This window comes from Symphalangus syndactylus, chromosome 5 (assembly GCF_028878055.3).
Source record: "Symphalangus syndactylus isolate Jambi chromosome 5, NHGRI_mSymSyn1-v2.1_pri, whole genome shotgun sequence".
In the NCBI taxonomy this organism is placed as follows: domain Eukaryota; kingdom Metazoa; phylum Chordata; class Mammalia; order Primates; family Hylobatidae; genus Symphalangus; species Symphalangus syndactylus.
The window spans coordinates 134,025,122-134,046,057 of record NC_072427.2 but is presented as its reverse complement, the minus strand read 5'-3'; the positions used below and the strand labels follow the sequence as shown (position 1 = coordinate 134,046,057).

At 37.7% G+C, this 20,936-nt stretch overlaps 1 protein-coding gene across 3 annotated transcripts in view; it reads right to left on the bottom strand.

The window, feature by feature from the left end:
* Positions 1-20,936, bottom strand: part of ST8SIA1 (ST8 alpha-N-acetyl-neuraminide alpha-2,8-sialyltransferase 1) — a 138,979-nt gene that overhangs the window by 89,219 nt on the left and 28,824 nt on the right. The gene's annotated exons all lie outside the window — the stretch shown is intronic.

Below are 20,936 nucleotides of genomic sequence, written 5' to 3'. Positions count from 1 at the left end.
GTAAAAATAACCATTACAGTTGCAGATGTACTGATTGATTCAAACATCTAGGTCCAGAAAAGACCTGGATAGCTAACTTTGGAGACTGTTGAGCTATTCAGCTACAGCAGAGGTGCATCTCTATCTTCATTAACAATCAGGTGGTTAAATTCAGTGAAAAGAGACTTCCTGCGAGCTGTATGGCAATGGAATACACAGAGTGACCCTAAAGAGAGTGCACTCCCCAAAACTGGTGACAAGATAGAGAACAATCCCTTGGAAATCTTTTGAGTAGAAATAGAATGAAATGAATGATATGATCTCCGACACTGGAGAGCAACCTACCGTCTCACTGCTAAACCTCACGGGCCTTTTTGGTTCTCACTTTGGCCTGTCAGAAGTGTTTGACACTGTGATGAGCTCTGTGACTTTGACAGAAGTTTCTCCCAGCTCCCTCAGTGTCTGAAGCACCAGCGTCACTGGGGTAACCTCACCCTTCTGGGCTGGCTTGCAGGCTACTCCCCAGCTAGCCCCTCAAGTCTAAGCCATGTTTGTTCTATGGGGAAATATTTATAGTACCCTCCAATTAACAATCTGTCAGAAATAAATTCCACTTACTCATGAGTAAAAGAGCTTATTCACCACTTCCTCCTCTAGGAAGATGAATAAAACAAATTGCTGGCATAAACCACTTCTGAATGACCTCACGCAGAAATGCTTGCTCAGACATCTTTAGCTGACAGGGGACCATGGAGTGGGAGACCTGACTTTAAGTCCTGCCTCTGCAGCTTACTAACTCCATGACTGCGCAGAGAAGGGGCTGCAGAACTGCCCTATGAGACTTTCGTTGAGAGTTCACTGAAAACGTACTGGTAGAGCACACAGTGAAAGTTCAATACTTGGTAGGTGTTCTCCTTCTTATTGTTACACCGTCCCAGCCTCATTGTTGCCAGGAATCAGCCTAGTCAGTAAGGCTGCAGCTGCAGGGGCCGTCCAGTGTGGGCAGGCTTCCTCAGCCTGCGGGAGAGGTGCTTTTCCTGCCACACTGTGCCTCCCCTTGCACTCTCTGAGATCTTCGTTGGCTTTGCCTTCACGAAGGTTTCATTGGAAAGAAGGACAGAAGAGAAGGGCTCAAGGCAGAAAGGGGAGAAGAGCTCGGGAAGAAAGCTTTCATCTTATCAAAGTTGCTAGACCCAGTGTCTCTTCCTGCTCCTAAACTAGCCCTCTGTTTCTCATCAGCTACCTCTCTTTCCCCTTCTTCTCCACCTTCATTCATTTTTACTGGTGTTTTGCCACCCAAAAGGTGGCTTCCAGAGATGGTAAAGGTTTTCTTTGTTGTTTGTTGTTGTTGTTGTCCTTGTTTTTTGAAACAGGGTCTCACTCTATTGCCCAGGCTGGAGTGCAGTCACTGCAACCTCAAACTCCTGGACTTAAGCGATCCTCCTGCCTTAGCCTCTCAAATGGCTGAGATAACAGGCATGTGCCACCACGCCTGGCTAAGGTAAAGTTTTATACTGGACTGCAAACATTTTGTCAAAAGAACATCCTACGCTCTTATTGAGTCAATAGAAAACACCTGGACATGGTTTAAGACTATCTTTAAAAATAAGGAGAATTATCACTAGCATGATGCTAAATTTTGGGGGAGGATAGGCTAAATTTTTAGTTCCTATCCCATGTCTGCTGATATCTTATATTTTTTAATCCTCAGAGCAACCCTAAGAGATAATTAAGGGTATGGTTATTATTATTATTATCATCATTATTCCTCCCAATTCTCGTCTGAGGAAACAGGTTTAGAGCAGTTCCAGGACTTGCTCAGGCCACACAGGGCAGAACAGGAAGCCAGGTCCACAGACTCCAAGCTTTCTCCTCTTTGCAGGCTACCTGCTCAGAACCATTTTGATTCATTTGTATCTTTCTCTGCCCTAAAAAAAATGCTGTGTAAACACTGGCCAACTGCCTGCAGTACACCAGGTGCCTTCATAGGTATTTTTCTACTTAATTCTCACAGTAACCCATGAGCTGGATGACTTTAATATTCTTTTCTCAAGTAATTTATCTCGGGTCACATAACTAGTGAAACGGTGGGGCAGGGCTTTGCTTCCAGGTCTTTGTACCTCATATCAGGTACTTATTTCCAACAAGACCGTGGCTCTGGCCTCCAGCCAAGCTGAACGTGCCATTCTGTACAAAGTGCTACAAGAGGTTCAGAAGGAAAATTTGTCACAGCCATATAACACTTTACGTTGCCTAGTACCTGGCAGCTTGCAAATCGCTTTCATATTTGTTTCCTCTTTGCATCCTCAAAATAGCCTAAGAAGACAGGTTACATTATTCTGAATTTATGGACAGTGAAACTGACGCTGAGACCCAGAGACTTGTTTAAGTTCATTAGGTTAGCAAATGTTTTCTTAATTATTGATAAAATATGTATTAGATTATGTTGAATCAAATTCACATCTCCTCCTACAGCATCACCATGCTAGGGCACTCATACCTTTAGTGGAGGAAAACAAATATGCCATAGAAAACACAAAGTTTCACATATGTAGAAATATTTTTAAATCTAAGAGGTATAGCAAATTCACAGCAATCATGCCACTATTTGCAATATGAGTGGTTTTTCTATCATAAACTCTTAAACTTTTCCCTTCATCCAGAATGCCTCCACATCTTCCCTCTGTCATGACCATCTCTGGAGGGTGGCTAAAAAGAAACCACAATTTGGAAATGTGTATGCATATCCCATGTGCCTGAGTGGGGTCCTCATTAGCTCACCAGCTACACTGGATATGGCAGCAGCAGCAAAAACAAGAATAGTACTAGTACTGTAGTACTACCAGCTGCAGTACTAATAGTAGTAGTCATGTTAGAAGCAGTAGTAGTGATTTTTACTGAGTTCTTACCTAAAACTGTGCTAGGTTCTTGGGATATAAAATTGAATTTAAAACCAGATCTTCCTTCTGAAAACATAATCAAGAAAAGGGGCAACCAACAAGCAAGTGACTTCCTGTATATGCAGGGAGATGTGACCAAAGTCACAGCAGAGATGTGCACAGACGTCTGTGGTTGTTTGGAAAAAGGAGGACATTAAGTCATATCCAGGGTTCCAGGAAGGGTTTCCTGATCTGAGATTTGCAGCCTGTTGTTTTTGGTGTCTAGGAAATTGTCAGATTAAATAATGGACTTCACGTCCATCCAACCTTCAGGTAATTCTGGAGCAGAGCTATAGACCAGCTTTTAGAATTTTTACCGAATTTGGCTCCTATCTCCTTTTTCATGCTTTGCACGGATGCTGTGTATTATTTGCTTTTCTTTCGTGGCAGACAATAAAATCAGAGGATCAACAAAGCTAAAGGAATTCCTTTTTCATATTCATCTTTAAATTGCCAGATCATTAAGTTTCAGTTGCATGTGAGTTGAGTACTGGAATTACATCTAATTGCTTTTTATTTGAATTCAAGCTTCAGCAATAGTCATAGCTAATGACACTATAACTGCAGCATAAAGGTAAATACTTACAAAGCCTAGGAGCCACTTGCTAGAATGTCACTCAGGTTCTTATCCCTCCTAATGGAATTCATAAGACCAATTAAGCCAAGAAGCCCTCATCTGTTGACAGTGCCTACCGACTAGGAAGCCAGATACTGAGGAAACTTAACAGGCAAATAAGGGTGAAAATCCAACCACTCAATTAATAATGCCTAGGATCAGAGTGAACCTTGTTATGACCCTTTCAGATGCCATGTTCAACACTTTGGTCACCAGGCAGGAAGAAGGTTGGGAGGCTACCACTCCAATGACTGATACTTTTGTGCCCCTTCCAAAGGATGACTGAATTTGAGACAGGAGGGGTGGGCAAGAATTTACCTCAGTTTCAGTATCTGGCCAAAATCTACTGTTACACTGTAGCTATTTAGACTTAGCTTTTGGAAGGTTAAATACTCAGATATACAAACATCCAAATCAATGCCAGTGCTGGCATCCCTGAACATGCATGTGACAAATGATCATTTGATCTTGCATGCGCCCTTCATATCTAATCATGGTATCAATGTGAGCAGCACAAACAGGGAGTGTCATCAGAGTTTACTGTTTGTAACCGAATATGCAATCTAAAATTCTTATACACAATATAGGGGTAAACAGTGACAATCTCTTTATGAGCTTTCTATGTTGAAATTCTATCAGTCAGGTGAAGTGTAAGTGAACATTTAATATTGCAAGAAGAAAATGCTGCAATAATAAATTTATTATGAAAGCTGTTAGTTTTATGTACAAAAAAATTATGAGGAATTATTTACTACCTAGGAGAGTAAATTGTCAGTTAAAGGAAATATTAAGTCAGAGTGTGTCTGGAATATAACCTTAGGAAAAATACCACATAATTATTCTGCCAACGAATATTTATAAAAAAATTTTCTTTAAATAATATAAAGCAGAATAACAGAGTTGAGATTAAATAAGTCAGGTCTTCATAGAATTATTTTACATACTGACACTCAAAACATTAGACAAAATAATCTTGAAGAACTATATTTAATTTTCAGTTATTTAACTCCATTTAGACAATGAGACTTTCAAGGAAAAAAAATCCTAAATTGGAACTCTTCACATCTTGTTATGAAGAACTGAAAGTTAAATGTTAAATCTGCCCTCAAAAAGTTCCATGAGGAATAAATACCCCAAAAATAATATCATGAGAAATCATCTTTGATCCAATCACAATAGAGAATTCCTCATATCCCTCTTCCCTGCTTTATTCTTCTCTCTAGCACTTAAAACTATTTATATGCTATATATTTAATTTATAGTCTTGTTTATTGTCTATATCCCTAAGGCCCAGAATATAAACTCCATGAAGGCAGAGACTTCCATCTTCTGTTCACTGTTGTATCCCCATTTCCTGAAATGCTGACTGAGACATTATAAAGATGCTTAATAAATATTTATTGAAAACCTAGATGCTTATCAATAGTGCATTGGATAAACAAAATGTGACATACATATGGATGGAATATTATGCAGCCATAAAAAAGAAGGAAATCATGTCCTTTGCAACATGGATGCAGCTGGAGGCCATTATCCCAGGTGAGTTAATGGAGGAACAGAAAACCAAATACTGCATGTTCTCACTTATAAGTGGAAGCTAAACACTGGGTACACAGGGACATAAAGATGAGAGCAATACACATTGGGGAATACTAGAAGTGGGAGAGAGAAGGGGAGAAAAGAACTGAAAAACGACCTATTGGGTACTATGCTCACTACCTGAATAATTGAATCATTTTTACCCCAAACCTCGGCATCGCACAATATATCCAAACCTGCACATGTACCCTCTGAATTTAAAGCCGTAATTAAAATAAATAAATAAATCTGATTGAATGAATAAATAACAAATAGGAAGAAAAAAGACAGTGTTAGAGAAAGCAGAGAATTGCAATGTGCATTTTGCTTCCACAATCAAAATTCAAATTTAAGAAGTCAATTCCTTATAGTTTTCTTCTGTGTTGTCTGTTTCGAGACTAAGAAACAAACACTTGTCAAAATAATTGCTCTAGACTGGCAAACATTTTCAGCAGCAGAAGATCCAGGATTTGGGGTATTTGCTGAGCAGTGAATCCCATTTCCTGCCACTGTGTGCTAAATGTTAGTCTGGTTAAAGTAGGCATGTCTGTAGGACTGCAGACACGCAGCACAGAGACTACAGGAATAATCCACCAGTGGATAGTGCTAAGAAATTATTTTTCCTTCACTATATTGTCAAACATCCAAATGTTGACTTTGAAAATGTTTGGTAAGGTTTCAAATTTAATCTTGTCTCCCCAAAGTTCTTCCTATTCTAGTGATATCTGACTTGTCAATTATTTAACATTTGGCTTTCAGCCAAAATGTGTATCTAATGCATTTCCTCCAGACAGCTAAATCAATAGTCCTTATTGTAAAGTGTCCTGAGCTGAGTTCCTAAAATTCCTTTTAGACTACAATATGTTGACTCCTTGGGTTAATGTCACAGAGCCTCAGATTCATGACTGAAAATGTTCCCAAGCCTCAATATCAGAGGATGGTTTTGAAATTGAGGTAATAGATATAAATCACTTAGCACATTGTATAGCCTCAGTAAGTAATTTCATTCTCCTTCTTAATAGTTACAGACAATACAACTTTGTTTGCTTCACACAATATCAGTTTATAACTTTTTTCTGGCCGTAATTTTTAATAGTTACCCCTTCTATTCTCAAACATGTCCCTATTTGAATAATAACTTGTATGTTCACCATATAAAGAGTAGAAGCTGAAAAGTTAAGCATCTAACAAAAGGGGCTTTTCTTTAAGTGAAGAATCTAGTAGCCTAGACAGAAATCAGAGAAGTTTCTTATTCTAAAAACTAAGTGGCAGATTTCACATGAAAGAAGAGTTTGGGCCAGCATACGTTAATTTTTTCCCCTGACTTAAGGAAATCTGTCTGAAATAATCAATTTTGAAGCAGGTATTTTTTTTTAAAGGGTCACTGTTGGCTGATGGCCCAGACATATTTTCTATATGATCTAGAACAAGAAGTGGCAGAAGCTGCTCTGAAAAATTTCAGTGAATGTTTATTTTCAGTCTCCCTGTTTATACCCACTGGTCTATGTAGCTAGAAAGATTCTAATATTGTGTTTTGAGAATCAAGCAGCAGGGTCTTGCTCATGGAAGGGGAATGGAGGCAAGCGGTGATAATACTGCCTCTGGGGCAAAGACAATACCTTTGCCCCAGGTATTGGGGCAACTGTATTGGTTCCCTGCAGTAGCTTATATCATTGACCTAATAGGCCGAAATACACACTCCATATAGAGTAGAGATTTGTATTCATCTTATTTTTCTATCAAAATCTCTTAAATTGTATGAAGGAGAAGTACTTTCATTAGATTATTGCTTCAAAATTTTATTTTCTACAGATATAATAAAAAGTCTTTTCAAAGATTAATCTTCTGGATAATTTGCCAGAACTACAAACACAGAGAAAAACAACTCTTACCCACTACTTAAGCCAGCAAGTAATCTTGTATTTAGCAGTATTTTATTTTTCACATTTGAAATGACTGCATGATAAAGGAAATGTGTTCCAAAGAAATGACGAGTTAATGGGTGCAGCACACCAACATGGCACATGTATACATATGTAACAAACCTGCACATTGTGTACATGTACCCTAAAACTTAAAGTATAATAATAATAAAATAAAAAAAAAGAAAGGCAGATTAGTGCCACGTGTAATTTGTGTTTCTCTAGTAAGGGCAGAGAAAATTGAAAGAAGGAACTTTGAAACATAAATATTTTAAGGAGGATCTGTTTTTTCTAATACATATTTGTTTTATAATTTATTGAACAAGTACACAAAATAATTTGGATTAAAGAATATCAATGTTTCCAGGAAGGATTTCAATGAATACTTATTTTCAGTCTTCCTACTCAGGCTTACTGATCTATACAGCTAGAAAGATTCTAGTATTATCTTTTGAGAACCACTTATTTGTTATTTTAGTAGCTGGAAGTGACTGGACCCATTCAGACCGCACTCATTCAGTCAATCAACAAACATTTGCTGAGCAACTTCTATGTGCCTAGTGCTTTTCTAGGCACTGAGGATAAGGCAGTGAATATACCAGGGGCAGAGGTAGGGGGGACACCTTGCCTCCTAATTCTAATGGAGAAATCAGAAAAACAAAATAAATAATTTACTTGGGTGAATTGGGAAAGATGCAATTTTTAACAGGGTGGCTAAGTGAGTCCTCACCGGGTGACATTTGAGTAAAGACCTGAAGGAGGTGAAGAAGAAAGCCATGTGAATATCTGAAAGAAGAGTATAGTGGAGTCAAAACTCTCTGACCCCTCGCAGGGTCCTGGCTGGGTCTGAGAATTAAATTGATACATGATATATTAACAGGAGAAAAGTTTCAAAATGTATTTAATGTAAGTTTTATAGGATATGGGAGCCCTCATAAGAAAAGTAGGACTCAAAGACATGGCAAAACCTATATGCAGGCCAGGCACTGTGGCTCACACCTGTAATCCCAGCACTTTAGGAGGCCAAGGCAGGAAGACAGCTTGAGCCCAGGAGTTTGAGACAAGCCTGGGCAACATGGTGAAACCCTGTTTCTACAAAAAAAAATTTTTTTAATTAGCCTGATGTGGCGGTGCATGCCTGTGGTTCCAGCTACTTGGGAAGCTGTTTGGAGGATTGCTTGAGCCCAGGAGTTCAAGGTTACAGTAAGCCATGATCACACTACTGCACTCCAGCCTGGGCAACAAAGTGATACCCTGTTTCAGAACCAACCAACAAAAAGAACCTACTTGATTTTGTATAAGGCTGAACAAAGAGATCCAATTGTGGAAAAGTAACTAAACTATGGCAAGGCTAAAGGAAGACAAGATTTATTTTAACAAAGTCTGCTTGTACAGAATTCTCTTGGCTATGACTCCCCATCAAAGAATGTTTCTTTCTTCCTAGCATATGGAGGACAGCTTTCACCTGGGAGTTTTTAATCTCCTGCCTTCAGGAAGAAAAAGGGAAGATAAGAATGTCCTTCTCACATCTGCTGTTCTTCAAGTGTCTTTAGCTTGAAGTCATCCCCGTGTGGTAGTGTTATGTTTTGGGGGGCATAATCTGCTGTCCTTCAAAAGCATTCCAGGTAGAGCAAACAACAAGTGCAGAGGCCTTAAAGAGGAGCATGCCTGGTATGCTGAAAGCCTCTAGGAAATCAGCAAATCTAGAATAAAGTGAGCATGGGATGGACTGGTGTGTTGCGGGAGAGGCTCACACAGGGTTGGGTGCATGCGGCACTTACTCTGAGTGAAAAGAAGAATCTGCCCTCCCTTACAGATCCTCAAGAATAAATCCAACTCCAAAAGCACAGCAAGACATTTGAATTTGACTAGAAGTTGCAATGGAGGGTGTGGGGCCACTGCAAAGCAGAAACTTCATAAAATCTTCCAGTGGATGCCTGTTTCTCTCCTGGACATATTTCTAACATTTTCTCTAACCAGCCCCATCAAGCCCACCCTCTCTCACTCTTATCTCTGTCCTATCCACAGCAAGGTATCCCTCTATTAGACTCTTCAATTTTGATTCACCTCATAATCATTTAACACCATGCTTAGATATGAGAAAACCCACCAAAGAAAATATTTCTGTTATACATGAATTCATATCTTTATGAATAAAATTCTGTTTGTCTGTTAATGGCATCACAGAAAAACAGGGAAGTGGGTATCTATCACATCTGGAGAGTGTGTTTCAGTGGTCTGAAGTTTAAAACACATGTTTGGAGAGATGCAATGAATTCACTTTTGGAGGCTTGAGTAGGAGCATAGGGGTGGGCAGGTCCATCCACTCAGAGAGAGGCAGTAGTTCGGCAGTCATCGTAAGAACAGCTGAAAATACGGTCCAGATCAGAAGTACCAGTCATCACATGAACCCCTATACTCCACTGGGCTTTTAGACATGTGCGCAAGTAGCAGATGCTCCAAACTGCAGGCAGTGACTTATAATTGAGCCACTTCTCGAATATACATGTTTACACAGCAGGGTGGGATGCAGCGGGAATGTCTTTATCCAATCATGGCCCACGGTGCTCCTGAATAGCACTGGGGAGGCCAGACATTATATAATAGATATAAGAACTCCATTCAGAAACACTTTTTCTTTCTTGTTGTAATGATACCTAGATCTGAGATTATGTCTGTGAAAGATGGGGAGAAGTTTGTGAAAGGCAAAGCAAATTAAAGGAAGAGAAAAAAGATACAGAAACAGCATTATAAATTTCTGAATTATACAGATTTTTTAAGTCAGGGAACTGAACCAGCAAACATTAAGTTGATCAGGGAAGTGACATATTTCAGAGGGTAAGATCCTGTAGTCAGCTCCACGGACTCATCCCAGCTGCACTGCCTACTAGATACAGGACTGGACAGTAGCATCTGTCCTGAAATTTTTCCAGATCCTAATTGTCACTTTCATGATTCATGGCATACACTTCTGGTATTTCTGTGAGTAAGATTCAAAATTATTTTCTGAGAAAAACTTTGGCTTTGTGCTATGAACCATTTTCACAGAATGGAATTCTGCGTAAACACAAGTCAAAGATTCTCAATTTTCTTTACAGATTATCAACTGTGCCACCTGCTTGTCTAAAACATATGGGTCTCTCTTTACTCAACACAGAATATCAGCATTTCAGGTTGTCAACAACCTTTAACTGACTGTCATTCAGTTTCCATTAAGGAACGTGCTAGCTGAATCTTATTCTGGGAGGTAGAGTCTTTATATTTGTGAAATTATGAAATATAAATTTGCTCTTCGACCCTGTTTCCTGGCGTGCAAGTCTTAAAATCCTTAGAAACTCCAAAATGATGTCTTTTTGTATGCTAATGAGTTGACTGGTGGCTAAAGACCCCTAGGCAGATTCAGGATGGGGGCTGATCATTTAAAAGGCTAAAGAGGGATTACAGGATTAGAACTTTAAGCCACATCCCCCAAACTCTGGGGAGGAAAGGGTGGCCGAAGGTTAAGTTGATCACCAGTGGCTAATGGTTTAATCAATCATGCCTACATAATGGAGCCTCCATAAAAGCCCAAACTGACAGGATTTGAATAGCTTCTGTATAGCTGAACACCTGGAGATTCCTGAAGGGTGATGTGCCTCATGAGGGCATGGAAGTTCCGCACACCTTCCTCCATATCTCACTGCATGCATTTCTTCATCTGCATCCTTCGTAATATCCTGTATAATAAACAGTAAATGTGTTTCCCTGAGTTCTGTGAACTGCTGTAGCAAAGTAATAGAACCCAAGGAGGAGGTTGTGGAATCCCCAATTTATAGCCAGTCAGTCAGATGCACTGGTAAAACAACCTGGGGCTTGTCGCTGGCATCTAAAGTCAGGGGCAGTCTCAGGGACTAAACCCTCATCCTGTGGGATATGACTCTATCTCTAGGTAGACAGTGTTATAATTGAATTGGAAGACACCCAGCTGGGTCCACCACAGAATCAATTGCTTTCTTATTGGTAGGGAGAAATCCCCATGCATTTGGTCACAAAAGTCTGTGCTGATTGTTGTTGAGTGGAGTTTGTGCATGGTTTTTTCCTACTCTCAATATCCTTTCTTTATATCAAGTCAAATCATGAGGAAGTAAGCTATTTATATCACATAAAGGTAACTCTTTTTAAACATCAGCCCTGTAAATGATCATAGACATAAACAAAGCTACTTTCTAGTTCCAGTGGGTCAACTCAGCTCCTCACCAACATATTGTGAAAACAGTCAGGCAGGCACTGCCACCTCATCCACCCGTCATCCCTCAACTTGTCACTGTGTTCACTGCATTTGTACTTAATATTGTTTTGTGAATATCACTGGCCATCTTGATAGAAAAGTGCAAAGGTGTTGAGAGAGTTGAAAGCAACAGTTAAGGAGAAGCATAGGCTTAGAAACAAAAACAAAAATAGAGATTTTTTTTAAACTTGGAAGCATTGAGAAAATAAAGGATATTACAAATTTAGATGGAATGAATCCTTTGACAAGGAGTGAAAAAAGAAGCAACAACTGGCAAAAGGGAAGGAAAATGAGAAACGAAATGGAGTTTGTTTTTTTTAGTTTGCTGAGAAGATAATGAGGTAAATGTAATGGGATAAATACTTGTAGACAAATTTGTCATAATTTAGAATCTAAAGGTATATTAAATTAAATAATAGATACTTCATTATTTGGGTATTTTCCAATAAAAATATATTGTAGGAAAACATTCTTTCTAAAAAAAGTGTCCTTTTTAAAGAGGTGAACAATTTTTGTCTAATTCAAAGCTTATTTAACTGTTACATATAAAACAAGGTAAAAAGAACCAGGAAATAAGACAGATGTAAAGAAAGTTGTAGAAATAAAGACGTATTTTTTGGTAAGAAAGCTTAAAAAGAAATCATTTTATATGAGAAGGAATCTTATAAAGTAAATTTAGTCTTAGAATAAAAGGTCTGGTTGTTTATGAAAGAGGGATGTTCAGGACAAACCAGAAAGTCCAAGCATGTCATGAATAGTCTGTGTAAGTCCAATAAGAAGCTGTATTAAAAAATGTATAGTTAATGGGTGCAGCACACCAACATGGCACATGTATACATATGTAACAAACTTGCACGTTGTGCACATGTACCCTAAAACGTAAAGTATAATAATAATAATAATAAATGTATAGAGTATAAATCCAATAAGATGATTTATTAAAAATATTTTTATATGATCAAGTTGTCTATAATTAAAGGGAAATTATAATGGTCTTTCTAGAGATTGGGTTTGATGTAAAAGAACACTAATACACTAAAAAATTGATTAGAACAATAAAATTTTCTTAAGGGATTGATTTATTCTTAATAAATTATAAGAGATTTTAATTTTTTTAACCCAAAGTTCAACTTTTATTGCATCTCGCCATTTTCAGTTTTCTCTCCCCTTTTAAAAGCCACAAAATAGTAATACTCTTTTTCAACTCATTTTCAGCTCATATAAGGTTTTTTCCCCTCAAGTTCTGTTTGTTGTGGCCTGATGCTAACAATGTTTTCTTAAAGGTCTGAAGGAAATGATTTATTCCAACATAATATATTCTGTGCACTACAGAAAGTCTTTTCTTTTGCCTTTCGGTAACAGGCCTAACAGATTTTATGTTTTATCAAAATTATTCCTATGCCATTATTATTAAGTTTTGGTTTGCTTAGAAATAAAACTAAGATTTAAAAGAATTATTTTTTAATTAAGGTTATTACATCTGTGTATCTTTCTTTAGGTGCTTTTAAAGTCCTTGTGATATTGAGTTACAGGGCTTTGACTCCTGGGTCTAAAAAGGACACCAAGTTCTGCTAAATCTTAAAAACTGAAAGCAATTAAAGTCTCATCTCCAGGCCCACTATAAAATGCCAATCAAATAAACTGCATTCCTGAGACACAGAGCCAGAAATTAAAGCTATTCAACTCCTCAAGGTCCAGGGACTATTGCAGAAGAGATGAGTATGTGAGATTGTAAGGGCTGATATTGAGAGATGAAATAAGTTCAGTTCCTCAGTAAATTAACCATTAACATCAAAGGCACACTAATGCAAGACCAACATATGGGCCCCTGTATCCAATTAGCAAGGTTTTCTTGAAGCATTAACTGACTCTTTAATAAAACTTATAAAGGTTATAAAAGGCTTATTGAAGTTATATCTTATGGTCAAGATTACAATTTTATAGGTCATTTATAAAATTTTGAAAAACAAGTTTAATTGGCTTTGTGCTGTTTTTATTAGGGCTTATTGTTTGGAAAACTAAGTCTCCTCTCTCAAAGACTGAAGGTTTTTGCCTTTTTTTTTAAATCCTTGAGTTATCATTTTAAGTGAATGACTTATTTTACAATGACTTGTGATCCAATTTTGTGATATCAAGTGTCTTAACCTTTGATATTTGACAAACTTCTCAAAATCAAATTATAAATTTTGTCTTTTTCTGACTTAATTAATCCTTTAAGATGTTAGGCTTCCTAAAGTCCAAAGTTGACATATTTGACGTATTTGGTATAAAAATTATATAGGAAGCATTGTCAAATCTGAAATGGTGTTTGGTTTTCTTTGGGTTGTATTTCTATAAATATGTTATTGGTATGTGTTCCAAAATTATGAGAAACTCCTATCATTCTGATATGACTTAGTGTACATTTTTGGTAATAATTATAATCGTTATAATAAATTATTGTGTGCCACAGAGGTAATAAATTTCTTTGTCAATTGTGTCTTTGACTATGGTTGCCCTAAAACTTTTTGTCATTCATGGAAAATTATTGCCTTGTTTTGATCCTCTTTAGAAGGTGGTTTTATAATCAGCTGTAAAACTCTAACAAGTGCTCTTGAATGAAGGTGTCTGATAATTCTGGAGATTTTGACATCAGAATAGTGGTAAAACTTTCAGGACTCATGGAGAGCTGAAATGTTGATGAATATCAAGCAGAATAGGTATTAACTGCACAGAAAAAACTAATAGAAGACCGGAGTAATCTTTTTGACTTTTTGCTTAAAATGTTGGTGATCCTTTGTTTTGTTTTTCAAAGTAAAGGAAACTTTTCTTTTGAGCTATTGACAGCTTTTAACAATTAAGTATACTCCTATAAACAAAATTTGGAGCATATTTATTTCTCTCCACCTGATTTCTCCAGAATTCAGAAACTATTTGTGAATATTCTTAACTTATGGCAATATAGTTATTTGCATAAGTTCAATAAGAATCTGTTTTCATTTGTGACAGGACACAATTGGAGAAACTGGTTATTTTACCAAGGCTTTGACTGGCATGGTGTGCTTTCCTTTAAGGAATCGAAGTTGGCTTAGAAAGCCAATAAAAGCTTTTTGGGAAAACTGCCCTCATACCTCGTCTACGCAGTTCCTGTACAGGGTTCCTGTCCTGTGGTAAATAAAGAATGTCACTTTCTGACAGGCCCAGGAGCCCCAACCTATTAATACCTTGGAACCTCAAGAGGAGAGTAATTCATCCAACTCATAGGTATTTGATGGTACAAATCCATGGCTGGGCTCAGCTTTAAAAAAATCTTATCTGAGATTCCTTTTATGGAACAAAGTTCCATCAAAGCCAATACAAAAAGCCTATGTGAGATAATTATTCTTGCTGTACTTTACACAAATAATCTGGCCAAGTATAACAAAGCAAATCAGTCCTACCATGATTTGTCTTTAGTAAAAATAGGAAATTGGAGAGAGAAAAATTATGTTTCAAAAACTATAGTACACTTGATGTTTGATTCCAGTCTTGCCTAAGGTTTTTCAATTTTTATTATTTTCTAAGTTTAGACTGAATTCTAATTTTTCCTGGCTGCAAGTATCCAAAAATAATGTTTTCAATTTTTTTTCTTTCTTTTCCTTTTGCCCCCCAATTTTCCTAATTTGAAATCACTAAAAACTAACCTTCACTTTCTTAAAGCCCTGCTAACTGAATTTAGACAACTTAAATAAACTTCAGAAGAAAATAACAGCAATCTATTTACACATATAAGCCACTTTCATACCTGCCTACCGATGTATGGACTTCAGAGTAATGTGGCCTATACCAATTTTCCAGGATTGTTCTTTTGTTTGTTATTGTTTTTCTCCCTTCCTCCCCCTATTTTCTCTTCACAGGACATGAGACTTCTCAACCTGCTGAAAATGAGCTTTCCTAATAACTTGGGACCTACCTATATAGGAATAAACCATCCCAGACATGAGAGATCAGATAAAACCTGAGACCAAAGGCTGATTTTCTTTTAAAATGTTTTCTCCAAAAATTTTAGAAAAGAAAAGGGGGGAAATGTCAAAGGAAAATAAATCTTGGGGCCCCAAAAATTACTAAGCTAAAGGGAAAAGTCAACCTGGGAACTGCTTAGGACAAAGCTGCCTCCCATTCTATTCAAAGTCATCCCTCCCCTCACTGAGATAAATGCATGTCTGATTGACACCTTGGAAAGGCTAATCAGAACTCAAAAAGAGTACAACCATTTGTCTCTCACCTACCCGTGACCTAAAGGCCCCTCCCTGCTTGAGCTGTCCCACCTTTCTTGATGGAACCAATGTACATCTTGCATATATCAATTGATGTCTTATGTCTCCCTAAAATGTGTATAAAACCAAGCTGTGCCCCAACCACCTTGGGCACACGTTGTCTGGACTTCCTGAGGCTGTGTCATGGGCACACATCCTCAACTTTGACAAAATAAACTTTCTAAATTAAATGAAACCTGTCTCAGATATTCAGGGTCCACATTTTGGTAACCACAAAGAGATTCTAAGTGGAGGTGCCCCTGACCTTTGCCAAATCTCCCATTGGTGCTTGGTACCAGCTTGAGATATCTTTATGGCTCAGACCATTAGGCCAATTTGCTGAAGCCTGAAAGTGCCCCCTCCAGAGAATCCCTGATCTCCCAAAATTTGGTCAAGATCTAAAGTTTATATTGCCACACAACTCCATTTTTTTTTTTTTTTTTTGGAATTTTGCTTGCTTCCCCCACAAGGAAGGCAGGTTTTTCCTGCTTCCATGACAATGGAAGGCAGGTAACTAGTTTATGAAGTCTGAACTCTCTTCCAACAGGGAAGATGAATTTGAGATTTTTCCTCCTTCTAGGATGGTAGAGAGCAGTCTTCAGCCTGAGACCCATTCCTAGGTAAGTAACTGAATCGGGGTTTGTTTTTGGCTAAAGTTAAGATTAACAACCAGCTGGTTTTAATTGCTCCTTACCATTGGAATACTCAGTAATTGTATAAGTTGTTTTGCTTAACTGTTTGTTTTGTTTTGCTTAACTGTTTTTTGTTTGTTTTGCTTAACTTTTGTTGTTGTTGTTGTTTTTGTTTGTTTCTGTTTTTGTGGTTGTTTCGGTCTTTTTCCCATTGGGTTTGATCAACTCTATCCGACTTAATCAAATTAGAAGGAAACTTCCAAATTATGGGAGAAAAGGCCTCTGAAGTGGCTAAATCCGCCCCCCAACACTACTACCCTGCCACACACACACACACACACACACACACACACAAAGGTGGTGTGGTACGGGGAGAAAAATGAACAGCAAAAAACAGGAAAGACTTTCATTTTTGACTACTTAAAAAGGCTTTGTTTACATAACAAGGCCACCTTTTTGCTAGTCAGGCCAACCAAAAAAGCAATGGCTGTCGCCTTACACTGCTGTTCAATAGCTAAGGGTTCTGCCATCTTTTTTTCCACCTTAACAGCCTGGGTTTGTTTCCTAAATCAAGCCCTTTCTGGTTTGATACTTGGTACTTCTAAAATAGCAGCAATTTGTTCCAGCTGAACTATGGTCATAAGATTTAAAAAGATTTTTTTTTAAGGAGCTCAGTGGTTAAAAGTCAGCTTAATTAAAAGCTAACATCCAAAATGTATGTGCGTGTGTCTATGTGTTTGTATTTAAAAGGCCTTCATGTTGGCTTTTTTTTCTCCTAGGACCTTGTCTTTTTCTTTTTCTTTTTTTTCTTTTTTGAGCAAAAGTTTTTTCTTCTCAGTTGACTGAATTCTGTTTTCTTCATTTACTTCTTCTGTATCTCCTTTCTCTTGCACCCTCTGCTGAATGAGAAACCTAAAATAGTTTATAACAGCCTTAAAGAAAACAGAGAAAGTGCCAGACTCCCTTTGGGGGAGAAACCTGTTTTTCCTTATGGAAACCCAAGAGCATAAACAGATCAGTTCATCTCAACTCTTAAACTACTTGTTTTTGTATTTTGTTATTTGATTTATTGACTAAAATAGTTATTGCAACAGAGGTTCTCTTGGGTTTTTAGGGAGAGTGTAGTTTATACACTCAGAAAAGTCTTCGTTTAAAAAAACTTTTTTTAAAGTGCACTGAAAAAGCATCACGTGGTCTAGCCTCATAATAATTCTCCTTTTTTGGAGACCCAGGATTCAATGTGGGCTCTGCCCAGAGCTCAGATCCAGTTAAAAGACAAGTAGTCCCTATCTAAATAAAATTGGTCTCCTCTTACAGTCCTATGGTAGATTTGTATAATTTTGTGCTTGACATCCATCTTTAATCTCCCTCCAGCTCTACCAGACTTTTTCTTTCAGTACCTTGAGATGTAAATTTCGCTATTTGATTTTTCACTAAGAGTTGTTTCCTTCAATATGCAGATTTAGGGGTATTTAGCTGACAACTGCCAGGGTGATGAAACAGGTTATCAAGAGTTTGCAAGTCTAAGATAGGAAAAACACAAAAGAGGAGGTCTTAGGAATCTATAAATGTACTTCTATCGGTATGCCTAATACATCTCTTTATTTATGTGCTGTGTACACAATGTTTCACTGCTAAAAACATGTAAAAGGGCTCTAATGAATGGGCTTAAAGAAAAATAAAAGTGCTTAAATAAAATACTTTATCAGAAAAAAAGGAAAGACTAGTCAAATGCTTTTTCAAGTGTACATGACAAGTAGAATCTTTAATAAATAAGCTAGCTTTAAAATTACTGGTAAAGTAATATTAGAAATGTCTTAAGAATTTCCAGCATACTTTTTTTTTTTTTTTTTTGAAATGGAGTTCCTCTCTGTCGCCCAGGCTGGAGTGCAATGGTGCGATCTTGGCTCACTGCAACCTCCACTTCCTGGCTTCAAGCTATTCTCCTGCCTCAACCTCCCAAGTAGCTGGGATTACAGGCGCCCACTACTATGCTCAGATAATTTTTGTATTTTTAGTAGAGACGGGGTTTCACCATGTTGGTCAGGCTGGCCTCGAACTCCTGACCTCAGGTGACCCACCTGCCTCGGCCTCCCAAAGTGCTGGAATTACAGGCGTGAGCCACCACGCCCAGACCAGCATACATTTTTGTTTGCATTTATTGACCAAGCAATCTCATACTTATCCCTGGCAAATACTATAAGGTGTCAAAATTTGGCATTGGGGTTACCTAACTATAAACCCAGCCCAAAACAGAATGATCTTTGCTTGTGTAATTTTTAATAAATAAGACATTGATATTGGTTTAATGAAAAGAGCTACATCTTGAATTATTTAGTAAAATTACCATAACTTCTAATCTTGTGGTTTTGGGCAGTCTAGTCCACAAGCAGTAAGAAGGTTTGTTTTGGGAAAGGACTATTATCATCTTTGTTTCAAAACTAAACTATAAACTAAGTTCCTCCTAAAGTCCAGGAATGAACAAAGACAGCTTAGAGGTTAGAAGCAAGGTGGAATCAGTTAGGTCATATCTTTTTCACTGTCTTTCACCTACCTGTGACCTGGAAGCCCCTTCCCTGCTTGAGTTCTCCTGACTTTCTGGATGGAACCAATGTACATCTTACATATGTTGATTGATGTCTTATGTCTCCCTAAAATGTACAAAACCAAGCTGTGCTCTGACCACCTTGGGCACATGTCATCAGGACCTCCTGAGGCTGTGTCATGGGCACATCCTCAACCTTGGCAAAATAAACTTTCTAAGTTAACTGAGACCTGTCTCACATATTCAGAGTTCACACCTTATTCCTTCTTTTTTTTTAGTATGCCCTCATTTTGGAATAGCTTACAATCTATTTCTTTCTTGAGAAAGGGTACAAGCAAAGCACAATTTTTGAGGCTTTGGATGTTGAAACCACTTCCTAGTTTGGCTGGGTAACAAAATTCCAGAAAGTTTAGAAATAATTTCCCTTAGATTTTGAAGGCATTATTCATTGTTTTCTGACTTTCAGTGTTTCTGTTGAGTGATCTGACATCATTCTTAGAAGTAACCATTTTATTATAATGATTTTTCTTCTTTAAATGTTTGTAAGATGTTAACTTAGGGATTCTGAAATGTCACTAATATGCCTTGGATATGTCTTTTTATATTCATTGTGCTGGACACTTGGTGTTCCCTCACAACCAGAAAACAGGTCCTTCAGCTCTGGAAACAGCCTTTTATTGTTTGTTTAATAATTTCTGCCCTCTCTTTTATATTTCTCTTCCTGGAACTCCTACTATCCATACTTCTCACATTTTTATCTCTTTTTTTTTCCTTTCTGTCCTTTCAGGAGTGATTTCCTAAACATTATTTTGCTAATCCATTTGTTGACGTTTTAATTTCTACTATCACATTTTTTTAAGAACAAAAAGTATTTCTTAGCTTCAAAAGGTTCTATTTGCATAGATTCCTACCCTTTGTGAAAGCAGTATATTTTCTTTGGAAGGATCATAACTATATCATTTGTTGTGTATTCTTCTGCCTCCCGCTTGTCTGTTTTCTGTGTTTTTTCTATTGCTTTGTTTGGTCTCTGTTTTTTTATGTGAAAGACTTTCTAGAAATATTTACTGATCCATAGCTGTCCATTTACATTTGAGAATGAGGCACTACACAGCTGACTGAAAGCTCTTTATGCTTGGGTGGTAATTACCAAGCGCTGGGCTTCATCAGAGGTTGATCCACAGGGACTCAGCCATTTCACAAATGTCAGTCTCCACATAACAGCAGTCTTTTCTCTTGGCCTAGTCAGTCTCCCCAGAAAGAAACTCTCCAATCTCTTGGTATAGTTTAAGCCTAGTTGCTAACATTCTGCCAGCTGGGTGGTAAGATGGGCTGAGGTCTCTCTCTTCAGGATACAACCTTTCCTGTCTTCAGCTAATGTCCCAAGTCCAGAGCCTCCCTGTTTCATCTCCAGTCTTCTAACAGATGGGAAAGGGCAACACCCTGCACCTGTGGGTAGAGGGAGAGCAGACACACTTCCAGCCAATCTTCCTGGTTTTAGTGACATCAGCACTCTCACCTCTAATTCCTGAGTCTTTCAGGAATTTGCAACAGAACTGACTTCCTTTTACTGCTTCCCGCGTTGTGAGTACTGAAGTTGTAGATTTCTGTACTGTCCTAGTCAGATATCACTAGGCCATCTGTTTTAAATCTCCTAATATTTTGTTGATGTCTTTTGTCTGCTATTTTCTTCTCTTCCATTATCTTCATTCTTACAAGTTTATGCCTATTTACATTCTTGTCTTCTCATGTTATTAGTCTTTCAAGAGGGATCAGAAAATCATAAGCCAGGTGGTATTATCCTTTTCAAGCTTAACTTCTTTACTAATGAGTTTTCAATACTGTTTTCTGATTTTAAAACATATGTGTACAAAAAATTACTGAAGGGCTACCAAGAAAAAAAAAATTTGTTTTGAGATGAGAGATCACAGTGTGTTGCCCAAGCTTGTCTCAAACTCCTGGGCTCAAGCAATCCTCCCACCTCAGCCTCCTGAGTAACTGGGACTACAGGCACGTGCCACCACACCCAGCTTACCAAGTAAATTTTTGAAGGTGGTTGCTTTAAAGAAATGGAAATAAAATATTAGGGCATGTGGGAAGTTATAATTTTCATCTTATATGTTTCTATAGTTTCTTAGTGTCATGAACATGTTTTATCATTTTAAATCTGCTTAACTTTTAAGAGCA